The 17,034-nt window shown below is 35.1% G+C and overlaps 1 protein-coding gene across 1 annotated transcript in view; it reads right to left on the bottom strand.

Moving 5' to 3' along the window:
• Nucleotides 1-17,034, bottom strand: part of LOC107565687 (leucine-rich repeat-containing protein 4C-like) — a 72,846-nt gene that overhangs the window by 15,118 nt on the left and 40,694 nt on the right. The window contains exon 2 of the mRNA XM_016250946.1: nucleotides 4,428-4,497. The gene's annotated coding sequence lies outside the window, so the exon portion shown is untranslated. The remainder of the gene's footprint in view (nucleotides 1-4,427; nucleotides 4,498-17,034) is intronic.

Raw genomic sequence — 17,034 nt, 5'->3', positions numbered from 1 at the left:
TCATATATATATATATATATATATATATATATATATATCCCACGTTGACTGCCCTCTCTCTCTATTTCTAAAACAATAACATTCGGATCCCCATCAAAAATACAGAAAACATGACTAGAAATCATTAAAGCAGATAATCCTCTCACACATACATACAGATGTGACGTTATCTCCTACATCGCTGCCACCTGCTTTGATGTATTAGTGTAATTAGGCAGAACTGTGTCTGACACACAGATGCCGTATCGATCGGGTCAGGAACGGACACCGCTGAGGAGATCTGCTCTTACAGTCAATGTCTACAGAGCATTACACGTGTGTTTGGTCACTTCTTTGTGAGAAATCACATGATGTGCTGTCTGTGTGTTTGTAACTACAGTACGTTTGATTTCACCAAATTCAATCTGCAGCCTTGGGAGGAAGGTTGTCTTATTGAGGAAGTATTGATGTATGATGAAGTTTCACCTCTGGAATCTGTGTGTTCGTGACTGATATTCCTTTCACAGCTGCGTCTGTTGCGCCAACCGCCAAAATATGGCTCGGAGGTACAGGCCACGTCTGGTGGCGCATTGCGAGCCACAGCTGTAGACCGTCAGAGCTCATCAGGATGAAAGTTGCCTCCACAGCACTTAAGGGAATTCACAAAAAAAGCCAAAAGCTATTGGTTCCTGTCGTCATTTCAAAGACGCCTACAACAAAACTATATCACCCAGAGTTTTACGTCATCTTGACAACCTGTTTGCACCCTTCAATAATAATAATAATGGCCTCCCTGGAGTGTCTCTGCTACTGATACTACGTTTGTCTTTGTTCCTTGTCAAGTTACAAGGTGGTCAAGTGGATGTAGATGGAGGAATACCTCTTTCAGGATCATAAAGTCAAGTGGCAAATGTGTTAACGTGATAATAACGCATTAACTTGCCCAGCCCTAATATATATATATACTGTATATATATATATATATATATATAAAGACTTAAACTTCTTCAGTCTGTGTGCATTGAATTTATTTAATACATGAGTTTCACAATTTGAGTTGAATTACTGAAATAAATGAACTTTTCCACGACATTCTAATTTATTGAGATGCACCTGTAGATCAGTGAGTGTGAGCGCTAACCGCGCCGGAGCGCGGAACTTATGATACATGCAACATGATTGCATATATATACTGTGAGAGGGCTGTGTGTTACCGTGTCCCAAACGACTCAAAATAATCAACCACAAAGTTAACAAAACGATGCTCTTCACTGTGCTGAGCGAGAGCGCTTCTCTAAGTTTCTGAATAATAGTGTCTTTGTACAATATACGGCAACAATAACAGTGAAAAGAATAAAAAAATAAGGAAGGGATTAAAGATTGGAAATCTGATCTTAAATCATGTATTTTTTACTGCATCAAAAGCAAGAACTGTAAATGTAGCACTAAAACCCCGCGGTAGCAGGAGATGCAGATCGCAGGCAAAATCCCTGAAGGGGTTTAGAGACAAGACATTCTCCCGTTACACTACATTTGTTGAATTAATAACAGATCATTTAGCTGCAGGTGCAGGCACACACTGTGCTCCCCGCGTTAAACTCAGCATCCAGGGTCGCTTTCTTCTCTGATCTGAAATCAGTCTCCTTTCAGCAGATCTGTCTTTGATCAGAATAATAAAGCCGCTTCTACACAATCTGTTACCGCTGAGCTTCACCACTGAAAACAGCACATCTGGGTGTCCTCGACAGCCATACGTACTTGGGGTCCCTAGGCGAGTAGGTCTTATTTACTGACAGCTTTGTACTTTGCCCTACATAGTGTCCAGACAACAACAAAATATGATATGATAGAGACTCAAAAATGAAAATTCTGTCAACATCTATTCTTCACGCCTTTCAAAAACCCATATGACTTTCTTTTTTTGCTGAACACTGAAGGAGATATTTTGCAGAATGTGCTGGCTGCATTTTTAACCAGTGAAAGCAAGGGATGTCCAGAATTTTCGATAAATAATAAATAAATACAAAATAAATAAATTGGTGTGTTACTTGTTGTGTGTTACTTGTTGTTTCTTTGTAATTATTTGTGAAATCAACTAGCAGTGAACATTTTTGTACACAAGTTTTTTCAGTCTACAACTTAAAAAAAAATACATAAAAAGACTTATGAAAAAATGAATTTAAGAATTTCATGAAACAATTACTTTCAAGAAAATTTACACCATAAATCAATCTTTCTACTTCACAAAGAATTCAGTGTGCTACTTGCCATGTCTTTGTAATTATTTGTGAAATTCACCAGCAATTTCTGAGTGAAAACTGCTTCAAAATAAAATTTTACACCAAAATATTTTCAGTATATTAGTATCCCAAAACAATGACTTAAAAAATTGAATTAAGTGCAAAAAATTACACATGAACACAAACATTTTGAGTACTATCCTTTTAAGAAAGTAAAAAGGGTGAATGTTAATTTCCTGTTGTATTTAAACCACTTCATAACTTATCGGCCAAGTTCAACTGGTATCGTTCCATACAATCCAACCAAAGCTTCTGCCACATGTTCAAATAAACACACTCACACAGTCATTCCGTCAATAAAATTTGTCCTGATCAAATGTCGATTTGCATGAGTCAGGACGGCCTTTCTGAAGGAGGCAGCCTCGTGTTTGATGCTTCAGATGCTGTGGGCCCAATCGCTGTGGTGTTTAATTTAACAAAGCGACAGAAAAGGCTCAGACAACTAAGGCGAGGGAGCAGTTGCCTTCCAATGTCGCCATCTGTTATTTATACAGTTACCGCCTCCTACGGGAGACAGCAAAAGGCCACATATTGCAGAAAAAAACATAAATCTATCACTTCAACTTATTATCTTTTTAATCAGCTGACCCAGGCTCCCCTCTCAGGGAATGACACAGCCAGGTTATGTTTAGGACAGACACATAACTCACCAACCACTCCCCCAGCCAAAGTAAAAAAAAAAAAAACTTAGACTGTTACAGTGAATAATATGAAGTGCACTGGAGAAATGGTATAGAAAAACAATCTGCAAGTCTGAATTGATAATGCAGGTTTTGATAACACATACTGTATGCCTATCTATGTCCGAAAAGATTATAGATTTATATTATTTTGTCTATTCTGTCCCATTCATCCTACTTGCAATTTTTACAGACCCTAAAGTTTTCATTTGAGCCTCTACAAAATACCCCCCCCCAAATAAACATTTTGATTTTTGATGTTTACCACAAGTTGGTAAATGCTTAAAAAAAATAAAATAAATAAGTTTTAAAAAACAGTCAACCATTATGTGATATTTTCTGAGAAATAACACTTCTTCAGTGGCAGAAATGTAAAAAAAACAATACAGTATTTATTAATGTTTTTAAAGAATTATCTTGCTCACCAAGGCTGCATTTATTTGATTCAAAATATAATCAAAAACAATAATACTGTGAGATATTATTACAATTTAAAATATGCGCTTTCTAATGTATTATATATTAAAAATAGAATTTATTCATGTGATGGCAAAGCCGAATTCAGTCTTCACTGTGTGCGTTTTTTTCTTTTATTTTTTTGTGTAAATCTTAATTATTTTTTTGTTTTCAGGATTCTTTGATGAATATATTCAATTGTATTATATTTCAAAATTAATTTATTCCTGTGCTGGCAAAGCTGACTTTTCAGCTTTCTTTAAAATAAGCATTTCTTTAAAATAATTCTTCCTGACCCCAAACTGTTAAATGGCAGTGTATATTGTCTTCAAAATATTTTTAAGAAATATAAAACATATGTTTGAAAAAAACATTTTCAAAGGAAATATTTAACATGAATGCAAAATTGTATGCAGACAGCTACCATTAAAGGAGATCTCAACTGTTTGGTTGAGTGAGTTTTGAAAAATAATGTACTCACTCACCAAACTTTTTTTCATGTGTTTTTGATTTGCTCTATTCTGCAAGCCCTACAAACTATTGCATCGGAAAATCTGCATAAATATTTCACAAAAACAATTCCACATGATACGAGCGATTTCACTGCTGATTACAGTCTGAAATTACGCTGGTGAAAATGGCGGAGCTTCGCAAACTACAGTCATAACTATTTTTGGCGATTTCAGCACACGACTAGTAAAACAAAAATCAGAATTGAGGAAAAAAGTTTATCTTAAATCAAAATATCCTGTAGCAAATGTTTCAGGTGGTTAAACTATAATATATAATGATTAGCTTGGGAATTAAGACATTTATTAATAAATAATAAACGCCAGACACATGGACTAATTGTAATTCAGTCCTGTTTGATCTCATCTGTCTTCCTCTCCAATGAGACGGTTCCTACATCAGCTTGTGTATGTCACATAAGATCCCATCTTCAAACAGGGCTCAGTGCCTGATCTCCAATCAGCCAAAGTGTGTTCCTCACAACCTGTTCCTGTACACTCACCTGCCAATTCTTCCACAGTGCCAGCAGTTTCTGGACATCTTCACGCTCAGTTTCGCTAGCTGGCTTCGCCCTGCGCACAAAAAATGAGAAGAACAGCCACATTACAATTACAAACCACTTGGATCCTGTCGCTTTCTCCGGCTCCAAATGTTCAAAAAGGGAACCTCGGGAACACAAAGCTTCCGTTTGCAAATGTATTAAACTAGAGGCCAACCTGTTTTCTACTGACTACCTTCACACGGCTTCGAATAATAGATGTGCTTAATATAAACGTTAATGTAAGAAACCCCCACTTGGACTTGGAATGTTCACAGTTTCCTGAGCAGAGGAGATGACCCAGACGCCACTGCTGCTAAACAAGCAGAAGCTTGTCTGTTTGATGCTACTGTTTCTCATGTATAATTGGTTTTGGTAAGTGGATAGTGTTTTATATATATATATATATAGTTTACAAAGAGATATTTTCGGAAACAGAATAAGCTGACCTGATGGTTAACTTTCATTTCCAAAGCTTCAAAAATGTGTGAAACACCATTTAAAAAAAAACTGTTTTGCTACAGCAAATGAAAGGGACAGTCCACAAAAAATAAAAAAAAATGATCAGTCTTGTTAGTATTTACCAAATCCACATTTTTTTCAAGAGGAACATACAGTATCTATCTATCTTTTTCAATTAGCATTGTCATTGACGAAAAAAAAAAAAAAGTCACCAGCTTAAAAATGAAGAATTTGCGTGTGTACTGTGTATATTTTGTGAATATAAATACACACATACTCATGTCTCATAACCGAACATGTCGTACCACTTTAAAAAATTCAGATTTTCCCGAGCTTTGTCATTTTTCCCATTCATATTTTTGTCCAAATAATGACATAATTTTATTTTTAGGCTAACTATGGCTTCTGTTCAAGCTGGTAGTTCATTTTAAATGGCCAGAAACCATAATTTTCATCAAATGTAACCACTCAAAATTAAATAGTGTAGTTTTAGACCCAGCAGCAAACTCAAACTGGCTGCACATTATATATAATTATTATATTTAACATTCTTAGATCAATATAAATCACAGGCAGTCAAACAAGAGCACAAATCTGTCCCCACACACATTTGCAACCTCTATGACTATTATTATGAAAACAAATATAAAGGAAACTAAATATAATGCATAATGCTCTCCTCTCCAAATATATGTGGGCTTTTTTTCAGTCTAACGTGCAGTACAATATGTACTCATCTCCGCTAATGCTCCGCTCCTCCTGTCCCAGAAAATGAGGAGGCGTGTCATGAGCTACACTAGATGCTTTTCAGGAAGTCTTATATAATACATAGAGAGACTGAGACTAATAATATGGCAAGAAAGAGATGCGAGATACACGCGCTGCATCTCTGCGGTCTTCAGAGAGCGCGGTTCCTCATATTAATGAAACCAAAAGACAACCTACAATCCATTCATTGACCATCTAATGCATATTAAACATAAAACCAGCAGGGACTTTCTCAAACTGGCAAGCTCTAATCTGATTGGATGGCATGATACCACTTACATGATCCAGAGTGCATCAGATTTTGGTGGTCTGACTGGAAATAAAGTTATTTTTATAAGGTACCGGAACCTGTAATCAAAATATCTCTTTCTCTCTAAATAGGTGAGATTCGATTTTAGTCAGTTAGAGACTTCAATTTCATGCCTTCTTCCAATAACTGTCCAGAGTCTCTCAGCAAATTGATGTGATACCATAAGCATGCATATATACAAAGCAGCTTGAGTCTGTTTTTATTTGCAACTCTTGCTGGATGCGTTTGTTTGATCGACTCCACACTTCACTTCATATGTTCTTGCAGCACTTATGCTAAAAAAAGTTATTCCATATTCAAGCTCCTGCTAATGCTTAGACTCATCATAGCCATCATGAGCGCCGCAGTCCGCTCTCCCTTGACAGCGCTCTAGATCGGCTTTTTTTTCTTTTTCCCACCTCATGCGAAGTAGCCACATATCTCCCAGGCAGGAGGAAGATATGCTAGCTATAATTAGTATAGCTGACATACATATTCAAACGTGAATACATTAGACAAGGATGTGGCGGACAAAAAAAGGAACACCCAAATAGCCATATGATCATCTAAAAGGCAATCTGAGAAATTGTATTATCTAAAACAGTGCTGTCAAATCGATTAATCATGATTAATCGCATCCAAAATAAAAGTTTGTGTTTACATAATATATGTGTGTGAACTGTGTATATGTATATATAAATAAGCACACAGACATGTATATATTTATATATGATTTATATAATGTATAAATATATATGTGACCCTGGACTACAAAACCATTATTTTAAGTCGCTGGGGTATATTTGTTGCAATAGCCAATAATAAATTTTTATGGGTCAAAATTATTGATGTTTCTTTTATGCCAAAAATCATTAGGACATTAAGTAAAGATAATGTTCCATGAAGTTATTTTGTAAATGTCCTACTGTAAATATATCAAAACTTAATTTTTGATTAGTAATATGCATTGCTAAGAACTTAATTTGGACAACTTTAGGCGATTTTCTCAATATTTAGATTTTTTTTTGCCCCCTCAGATTCCAGATTTTCAAATAGTTCTATATTCAAATATAGATGTATAAATCTCAATTTCCAAAAATGTACCATTATGACTGGTTTTGTGGTCCAGGGTCACATATTACATATATTTCTTAAATATATACATATGTGTGTGTGTATATACAGTATATAGATAGATAGATCTATAGATAGATATCTATATACAGATATATATATGTCATGAATCGGTCCATGAACTTACGTCGGCTCACCATCAGAGGTCACCCTTCCCATTTTCATTGACTCTCGCACTCACACTGTTGCATATCTTCCCGGACTACATATCCCATCATTCACAGCACTGATTGCACCCAGCTGTTTCATATCACTCCCTCACTATTTAACACTCACTCTGATCCCTTCCTTCGCCGAGTATTGTTTAGCGCCTATTCGTTGATAGCTACACTACAGAGCCATCGTTAGCTGCCTTGCCTTGCCTTGCCTTGCCTTGCCTTGCCTTGCCTTGCCTTGCCTTGCCTGTTTTCTCGGTTTCTGGTCTTCGACCTGTTTTCCTGGATTTACCCCTTTAGCCTTGCCCCTTTTTGATTCTGTCTGCCGATCGTCAACCTGCGCTAGCCCTAGGACTATTCTTGTGTTTTGCCCGCCATATACCTGTTTGTCATAGTTTGACCCTGCCTGTTATGACCACGTCTCTGTCTTCTGCTTAAATAAAGCTTTGCGAATGGATCCGCACGTCTCATGTATTGTCAGCCCCGTTACAATATATATATATATATACAGTACACACAGGTTTTATTATAAATTATGGGAAACATTCATAAAACTGTACGACCCTCATGATCTCTGGAGGAAAACATAAATATGCAATGCATATTTTGAACTGGGAAAGAGGAAAAAAAAGATCAGATGAAATGACCCCTTTAACACCAACTCTGAATAAAAGACACATATCTGATCCATGTTAGCGGAGTCAAACAAATATACAGTGGAGTTGTGAAGCACAAAGTGTCGGCCTGTATCCCACAATCCACCTTCCCTGCCCACACATCCTTTGCCTGCTACCGGCAGCATCAACCCTTTTCCATCAAGCTCCCGAGGCTGGTTTTGACACACTCCACTTTGGAGCCCTTTTATCTTTAAACTGCTGCTCTGCGTAGATCAAAACACCAACAGTGATTGTGAGAGTGCAAATGCAGCAGTGTATTTCTGTTGCACTATGGTCAACTTGTTTGATCACCTCTGTTGTCTTGTTTTCTTTCTCTTTTTTTCACTCTTCGTTGTTCAGTGTAACCTAGACCCATCCTTTAGTCCCTGAAGTGTAACTCAGCTTTGATTCGAACCCGTATGGTGAGGATGCATCACCCTCGATGAAGAAAAAAAAAAAACATACATGCAGATGGCCTTTAAATCAATGGCCTGCGGACACACTGGAAACGAATGCTGAGAGAAGCTCTGCACCTATACAGGATAGCTGAAACCAGCAAGGTTGTAAAAAAAAAAAAAAAAAAAACAGAAACCCCGTTAAAAAAAACCCCCCCCCCCCCCCCCCAATGGCTGCTGAAAATTCATTTTTGCCATCACAGGAATAAACTACAAATATAGATTTTTTTTTCATAGATTTTTTTCACAATATCTATGTTTCTACTATATTTTTGACCCATGTCTAATAAATGTATAATGATATGTATAATGTATAATAAACCTTGGACACAACATTTGCACATTTTTCTTCCTTAATCTGACGTATTAATCTATCAAGTGAAACTGGACATTCAATGAGAAAAAGAGGTGAGTGGGACTATTTAATTCATCACTTTTGACTGGATCATAAAACGTGGGTGTTACATTCCAGAATCGAGACAGATGATTGAAGGCTGAAAAAAATATATATAATAAGAAAACTGAGGGCTTGGTCATATCAGCCAAAAAGGAAAGTCATTTCAGAGACGGAGCAAGTTGTTACATTTTGATAATATATTGAATCATGCAATCAGTACACTGATAAATCTTCCAATAAGACCAGGAATGTGTATTAAGTAATTTTTTAAAAGTATAGCTACATCAGAAACATACACTAGAGTATGACTTCTCAGGAAGAAGTTAACCCTTAAATGCATGAATGTTTCGCCAATCATTATTACATATTCGGGGTCTTTAGCAACCCGGACGTATATATATTCAGCACGGATGGATCTCGAACTGCTGCAATAGCAAAAAACTCTCTTGATATTTTAAGAACAATTACAGAAGAATAAAATAAAGCATATTTCGTTACTTTTTGAAACTTAAAAGGGTTTAATTTGAGCAGATGATTTTACCATCGCTGTCATCATCAGAGCGCACTTCCACAGTATATTCAACATCTGCCTCACATTCACGATCTCAACCTATTCTCAAAACTATCATTTTCAATGACTTCATATTCAATATTTTGATCACTGACAGCTTATTCATCACATCCAGCATCAAATGACAGTGACATTTATATGTCATTGCGTAGTATAGTAATTCCTCTGCAGTAAAGCCATTCAAACCGCTTCGATTTTTGCTGATGATATTCCTTTGTTTTATGCCTGCGGTAATTATGAGTGAAACGTCACGTCATCATTGTGTATCAAACAGTGCCACCTTGAGGCAAAAAGATGCAATGCACAAATTGAGCCATCAGATATGTAAATATAGTTGTGCAGGAAAAAAAAAATACTTACACATTTACATACCTCGGGTCTGTAGCGACCCTAAACCCTTTTTACAAAAAATTCATCAGAAAACAGGCATTCTTTTATATTTTACTATTTTTTTCTTGTTATGTTGTTTATAATTAATAGGTTGAGGAATACTAAAAAAGTTGATGTCTAACTTAAAAAAATGAAGGAGGGAGAGGGTAGAGAATGATGTCCCAGGTCGCTAAAGACCCGAGGTATGCATTTAAGGGTTACATTTGGGGTAGTTTCCACCCTGTCTTTCGGCTTTCCCGAGCTAAATTGATATCATTAGTTATTTTTTTTTATTTTTTATTGGGCTGTTAATGTACTGATACAGCATGCTGATCATTAAAGAATATTAAAAAGGAATGACTGGAAAGCACCCCAGACATTTTCAATTTGGTCCAACCACATTCATGCTGTGAGGATTTGAGATTCTAATTAATCTATATTCAGATTTATTTTATTAAGGGTGCAGTAATTGTAATTAATATAATATCACACATGCTGTCCTAACCTGTGACTAGAAGGGCTCTGGATTGCTAATTACATGTCAGTTTTTAGATCGGCAAGTGTGTGTGGCAAAACAACAGTTCAGGCTGTTGTAATATAAGGAGCCATTGTTTTGTATTATGCCTTTCAGGTAAATATATTAGCCTTCACAGATTTGCAGTTTTAAAATATTATACTGATTAAAAATATTATTAAATTAAATGGCAAATATTAATAATTAAATGTTGAAATGTTTGAAACTACATTTTACTATTAAAAATAATTAAAACGATAATCATCTGAATAAAATAATAATAATAATAATAATATTTAAAATAATAATAATAATAATAATAATACTCTTGCTTAGTTAATATCACGAAAAAGCAAGGTAAATAGAATAGTTTTGTATGTAATTTACAATCAAACTGCAATTTGGAATAAATTATGCATAAAGAGTGAAAACAATTTTCTGCAAGAGAGTACATTATTTAACTTTAAATTATGGAGGAAATTACATTTGTCAAAAATAAAGAAATAAAAAAGTGACAGAATTCTGTACTGTATATATGTTACATATAATTTTGAAAGAAATGAATACTTTATACAGCAAGGACGCATTAAATTGATCAAAAGTGAAAGTAAATACATCCATTGTTACAAAATATTTATATTTTAAATAAATGCTGTACTCTATCAAAGAATTCTGGAAAATCACACAAATCACCGTTTCCACCAAAATATTGAGTAGAACAATCATTTTTAGCACTTAGAGTAATAAGAAATGTTGCTTTGAATGGCTTCTGAAAATTCAGCTTTGCGATCACAAAAATGAAACACACACACACACACACACTCACACGTCTATATATATATTGAAAATACTCATTTTAAATTGTAACATTGCTGTTTTTACTGTATTTTTGATCTAATAAACAGCCTTAAGATACTTTTTTTGAAAGCATGCTTTTTCTGAAAAGCGTCTATACTCTGAAAAGAGTCTATATTTAATGTATGCATAAATTATCATCTCAAAATAGCACCAGTTAGATGCCACCAATGCAAGATGCCAAGTGAAGGATAACAGCATTAGTGAAAACCAAAGCAATATCTGGTTCTTTATACTGATCAATCAGTTAGGATTAAAACACCTTCCTTTAGTACCTCCTTATAAGAAATCACAAAACAGTTTCCAAAATCAGCAAAAAAAAAGTGGCTTTTTCCAATGACATATCATCACATTAATGGCCTTGACACATAGTGTGTGAATACCTTGATCAATACCATTCAAGACCTCTTAACCTTCAGTAGTGCAAAGCAAGACCTTAAGAAAATGAGGCTATTGATCAGGGCAATAGAGTGGAAAGATGCATGCGGCATGCTAGCAACAGGCTAACCGCTGCATTCGTACTTCCACAACATACTAACTTAAAGTCACAACCAATGTTTATCGAAGCAAACTCTGTAATGGAATTACAAGTGTATGTTTTATATCCAAACCACCTACAGCAAAAGAACAACTCGTGCAGATATTTCATTAGCGCTAGTGTTAGCCCCACCAACTACTGCAGCTTTTTTCAGCAGTTTAGTCTTTGTGCTTGACCCAATAAGGAAGTTAAAGGAATAGTTCACCTAAAAATGAAAATTTGGCCATCCAAGATGTAGATGAGTTTGTTTCTTCATCGGAACAGATTTGGATAAATTTACCATTGCATCACTTGCTCATCAATGGATCCTTTGCAGAACGAGAGTCCAAACAGCTGATAAAAAACATCACAATAATCCATAGGTAATCCACACCACTCCAATCCATCAATAACGCTTTGTGAAGTGAAAAAGCTGTTTGTAAGAAACAAATCCAACATTAAGATTTAAATTTGCTTCCGACCAAAATACAAGTCCTCTAATAATAATATTGCATTCTCCAGTGGAAAAAGTCATTTCATCTGAATCGGAAGAGAAATGTGCACAGACCAAGCATTGTTTACAAGTGAAAACAGTCCAAAACAGTTCTAAACAAATATGTGAGTGAATTATGATGTGAGAGGACAACAGGGGATGGACATTTGCACTGGAGGAAGAGTTATTATGGATCAGAGACAGTTTAACGTTAAAACATCATAATGATGAATTTGTTTCTTACAAACACGCAGCTTTCAACTTCACAAAACGTTAATTGATGGACTGGAGTGGTGTGGATTATGTTTTTATCAGCTGTTTGAACTCTCATTCTGACGGCACCCATTCACTGCAGAGGATCCATGTGCGCAAGTTATGTAAAGCCAAATTTCCCCAAATCTGTTCTATGAAGAAACAAGCTTGGGTGGCCTGAGGGTGCAGAAATGTTCAACAAATAAAACATTTTGGGTGAACTATTCCTTTAAAGCGTAACCATGTTTGTGTTTACTCTACCTCTAAGACCTGTCCTTGATCTACTAGCAAAACGTCTCTGGATCCAGACTTCCCACTGCGGTGGGAGCTGATCAATGCCGTAGTCCGAGAGATTAGCGGCTCCTACAGCATGTAAGCTTCTGTAACCGCACACCTGACACAGAACAACAAACACTGAAGTGAGTCCCTCCACATGCTCAATCAAGGTATTGCACAAAATCAGAAAGTTGGCACCTCCGAATAAGAGAGAATTCTGTGTATGTGCAAACCTGACGGTGCAACTCGATTTTCTTAAGAGGATTTGGGATATCAGCTAAAAGCAGAGCGCTTATACAGGTATCTGTAGAGTTGATGGCTGAGTTAAGTCGAGATGTGCTGCTGTTGTGCCAAGAAGCAAAATCTACACACTACAATGTAACACGAGCAATGCGGTTTGGCTGAATCAAATGTGTTAAGTGTCAGATAAAGGTTTGCGCTTGCAAATCTTACATAAATGCAACGCCAGCTTGATGGTAGATCATTGCAAGCGTTTTAGTAGGTGTTGCTCTTACATTCTGATTTGAAACCAATTTAGATGCTTTCAGTATTGGAAATTGAGGATGTAAAGGTATAGTTCGGCCAAAAATGAAAACTCTGTCATCGTTTACTCATTCTCATGTCGTCTTTAAACCTGTATGACTTTCTATCTTCTGTGGAAACATTTTCATAAAAGTAGCATATGACTCATACACAGTTTTGTTATTGTTAACTAAAATTAAACTAAAATTAATTAATTTAAAGAAAGCTGAAAAATAAATATAAATATTAGATATACGTTGAAGTACTAAAATGTGACCCTGGACCACAAAACCAGTCTTAAGTCACTTGGGCATATTTTTAACAATAGCCAAAAAAATTAATAAAAAAATAAATACATTGTATGGGTCAAAACTATCAAATTTGTTTATGCCAAAAATCATTAGGATATTAAGTAAAGATCATGTTCCATGAAAATATTTTGTAAATTTCCTATAGTAAATATATCAAAACTTAATTTTTGATTAGTAATATGCATTGCTAAGAACTTCATTTGGACAACTTTAAAGGCGATTTTCTCAGTATTTTTATTTGCACCCTCAGATTCCAGATTTTCAAATAGTTGTATATTGTCCTAACAAACCATACATCAATGGAAAGCTTATTTATTCAGCTATTATGTATAAATCTAATTTTTTGTAAATAATTGACCCTAATGACTGGTTTTGTGGTCCAGGGTCACAAATGACTAAAACCAAAAATCTAAAATAGAATAAAAGCTAAACAGCAAACAAACAAACAAATAAATAAATAATTACAAAACTAAAACTAAAAAGAAAAAAAAGAAAACTGAAAATTTAAAAAAGTAATCAAAAGCTTTTTTAAATTAATATTAAATACTATAATGTTATAAATCTAATACTGCTCATGTGCTAAATTTCAATTATTTTATATAATAACTTGTGTGAGTAAAAAAGCACTGATCAAATCTCACTGAAATTTGCATATCTGCAAATATGATGTGTCAAAACGTGCCACATCAGATTTGATGTGATACCAAATATAATTGATTCATGTGCCCTAACCACTTATAATGCACCAAATTATGAATATTTTACACATGCATATTTTTATGCGCATATTCAAATAGTCTAAAATAAGAATCAACCACTATAGAATAGGGGCAGATTTTCAGTGATTATCGGCCTAGATTTCAGCAAGGTCCTCATACAAAAGCTATCGTATGAGCAATACACACAAACCCTATGGATTACTGTTATGATGGAACTTTATTGGTCAGTTCCTAGTCACCATTCACTTTCATTGTATGGATAACGGCAGTATGAGACGGAGGAAAGACATGAGGGTAAATCAATGATGATAGACCCTTCATTTCTGGGTGAACTATCACTTTAAGCAAATTTAGGAATCAGCAAGAGACAACGCCATTTATCCAAAGAAGAGTCAGATGAGCTGGCGATGTGCGATGCACCAGTGAGAGTAGCATTTAGCATCAGCAAAGCTGGAACAATTGCTCATACGCCTTAAACGAACTTGTCAGATCCTCTACAGCGTGACTGATAGCAGTAACTCACATCATCCGGCTTATTTGTAACACAGATGAAGATAATCATCATCTCTTGTGGTAATGCTGATGAAAATGACAATAATTATGACGAGAGAGGGTGGGGGAATTGTGCTACTACCATCCGGAGAAAAAAAAGGTAAATACATCCCCCCCAAAAATTTGATGACATCAGAGAGCGCTATAAATCACTCACCTCCCTTCTTTATTCTGTTTCCTCTAGAATGAAGAAGGGAAAAGTGCCAGACAATGAGGGGGTGAACACAGCACACTTCAGTGGCCATGACTGCACTCCCTGGGAAGAAAAGCAGTCTGTCAGGACCATTATTCAGGACAAAATGCCCTCTTTTCCTCTGATCTAGGACCAGCTGAACCTGTTCTTGAAAGGATAGCTCAGTGATATTGATTGCTATTGAGTATGTTAACAAAAACATAAAAATAACACAACTGGGGGGAAAAAACCCCAAACTAAAACACTATTTAAAAAATATATATATATAACTATTATTTTATACAACTATTTTCATGACATGAAAATAAAAATGTACATGGTATATTATAAAACTTGAAACCTTTAAAACATGCCTTCATTAAACATAAAAATGGGAGACTGTTAAAAAAAGACATAAAAACGAAAGAATCTGACACTAGAATAAATAAATAAATAAATAAATAAATAAAAGGAAATTAACTAACTAACTAAATAAATATAAATTAAAAAATATATCTAATTGAATTGAAACTAAAGTAGAAAACTAAATAAACAGAAACAAATAAAAAAGTAAATAAGTCTAACTGAAGGAAAACCAACTAACTAAATAGGAATCTAATGGAATGGAAACTAAATGTAAAACTAGAAAAATAAAGATAAGAAGGAAGGAAGGAAGGAAGGAAGGAAGGAAGGAAAGAGAGAGAGAGAGAAAGAAAGAAAGAAAGAAAGAAAGAAAGAAAGAAAAAGAAAGAGAAAATAAATAAATAACTAAAGTAAAAAATAAAGTAACAAACAAGCAAATAAATAAATAGGAATCTAATTGAATGTCTATCTAATTTAAATCTAAAACTAGAAAACAATAAATACATACTTGGAGACTAAATTACCTGCAAATGATACGCAATTTTGCGTAGACTAAATGATATGCAAAATGGAGACTAAACTGAACTGAAAATAAAATATAGATAAACACTAAATAAAAAAGTATGAAAAATATGAAAATCCTGCCAGTTTACCTATTATCAATTTAACTTAACTATCGCGTTGTGTTGACTGTGCAATTATCATATTTAAAAAAAAAAAAAAATACAGTAATGTGACTTAAATGTATTATTTACACTTGTTCACTTTAACAATGACTATAAACTAGACAAACTGACACTTCCGTTCTGCCTCAGCAGTCATGGCCACTTTCCTACGGAAGATTTCAGAGTCAGTCAAGCTAAGCTTCCAGCATTCTCCCACAGCGAGAGCTTCCACATCGTCCAATCACAAAGCCATCAGAGCAGTAAAGCTTCAGGACAACACTGATACCATGACAACACAGACACCATCCCCTCTGTCTGTAAACATAGTCCAAGTCCACTATCATCTGTGCATGAGTTCACAAACAAGCCGCGGGCCGCACTTTGGGCGATAAAAGAGCAGCGGGAAGATGCAGCAATTCTGTTATGGTTCCTGATGGAAACAAAATGAGAGGGTCAGTCTATTCAAGCTAAATTTGCTGGGTTCTTCTGCGTTTGCCGGAGAGTTAACATATGAGTCTGACATATGGCCATAGGCTGAATCTATTTGCGTAAGAGCCTCTGCTCTTGGCTCATAGATCAGTCAAGCAGCCCTTGCTCTGTACCTTCTGTAATGAATGACTGCAGAAAGAAGCAATGCAGGTGCACCTTAAGAAACCCTAAACTGGGGAACAAGCCACGGCAGGGAAGTTAGGCCATCAGGCAGGTTATAAATATTTGCTCAGGCCGTTTATTTTCCAGTATCAAAGAGCACCTCCAGCCGAGTTGAGGAGAAATGAGATACATGTAACAGTAAAATATGAAATATGAGGATGTGTATTCTTAAAGGGATAGTTTACCCAAAAATTACAACTATTCTCATTTAATCATCTTTATGTAGTTCTATATCAGATGATGTTTTTTTTTCTTTTGTGAGTTAAATATACTGTACAAACCTTTACTGTACACAGACTACACACACACACACACACACACAAACCTTATATAAAGGTAAATATCTTTGTGAAATGAATATTTTGTACATCTCCAATCAATCTGTAATTCTGCAATAAATGAAAAGTGTGAAAATATTTCATACTATTTTTAATATATTTATATATATATATA

This window comes from Sinocyclocheilus grahami, unplaced genomic scaffold (assembly GCF_001515645.1).
Source record: "Sinocyclocheilus grahami isolate Dianchi unplaced genomic scaffold, SAMN03320097.WGS_v1.1 scaffold1018.1, whole genome shotgun sequence".
NCBI lineage: Eukaryota > Metazoa > Chordata > Actinopteri > Cypriniformes > Cyprinidae > Sinocyclocheilus > Sinocyclocheilus grahami.
The sequence above is the reverse complement of the archived record's forward strand: the minus strand, read 5'-3'. Positions and strand labels throughout refer to the sequence as shown.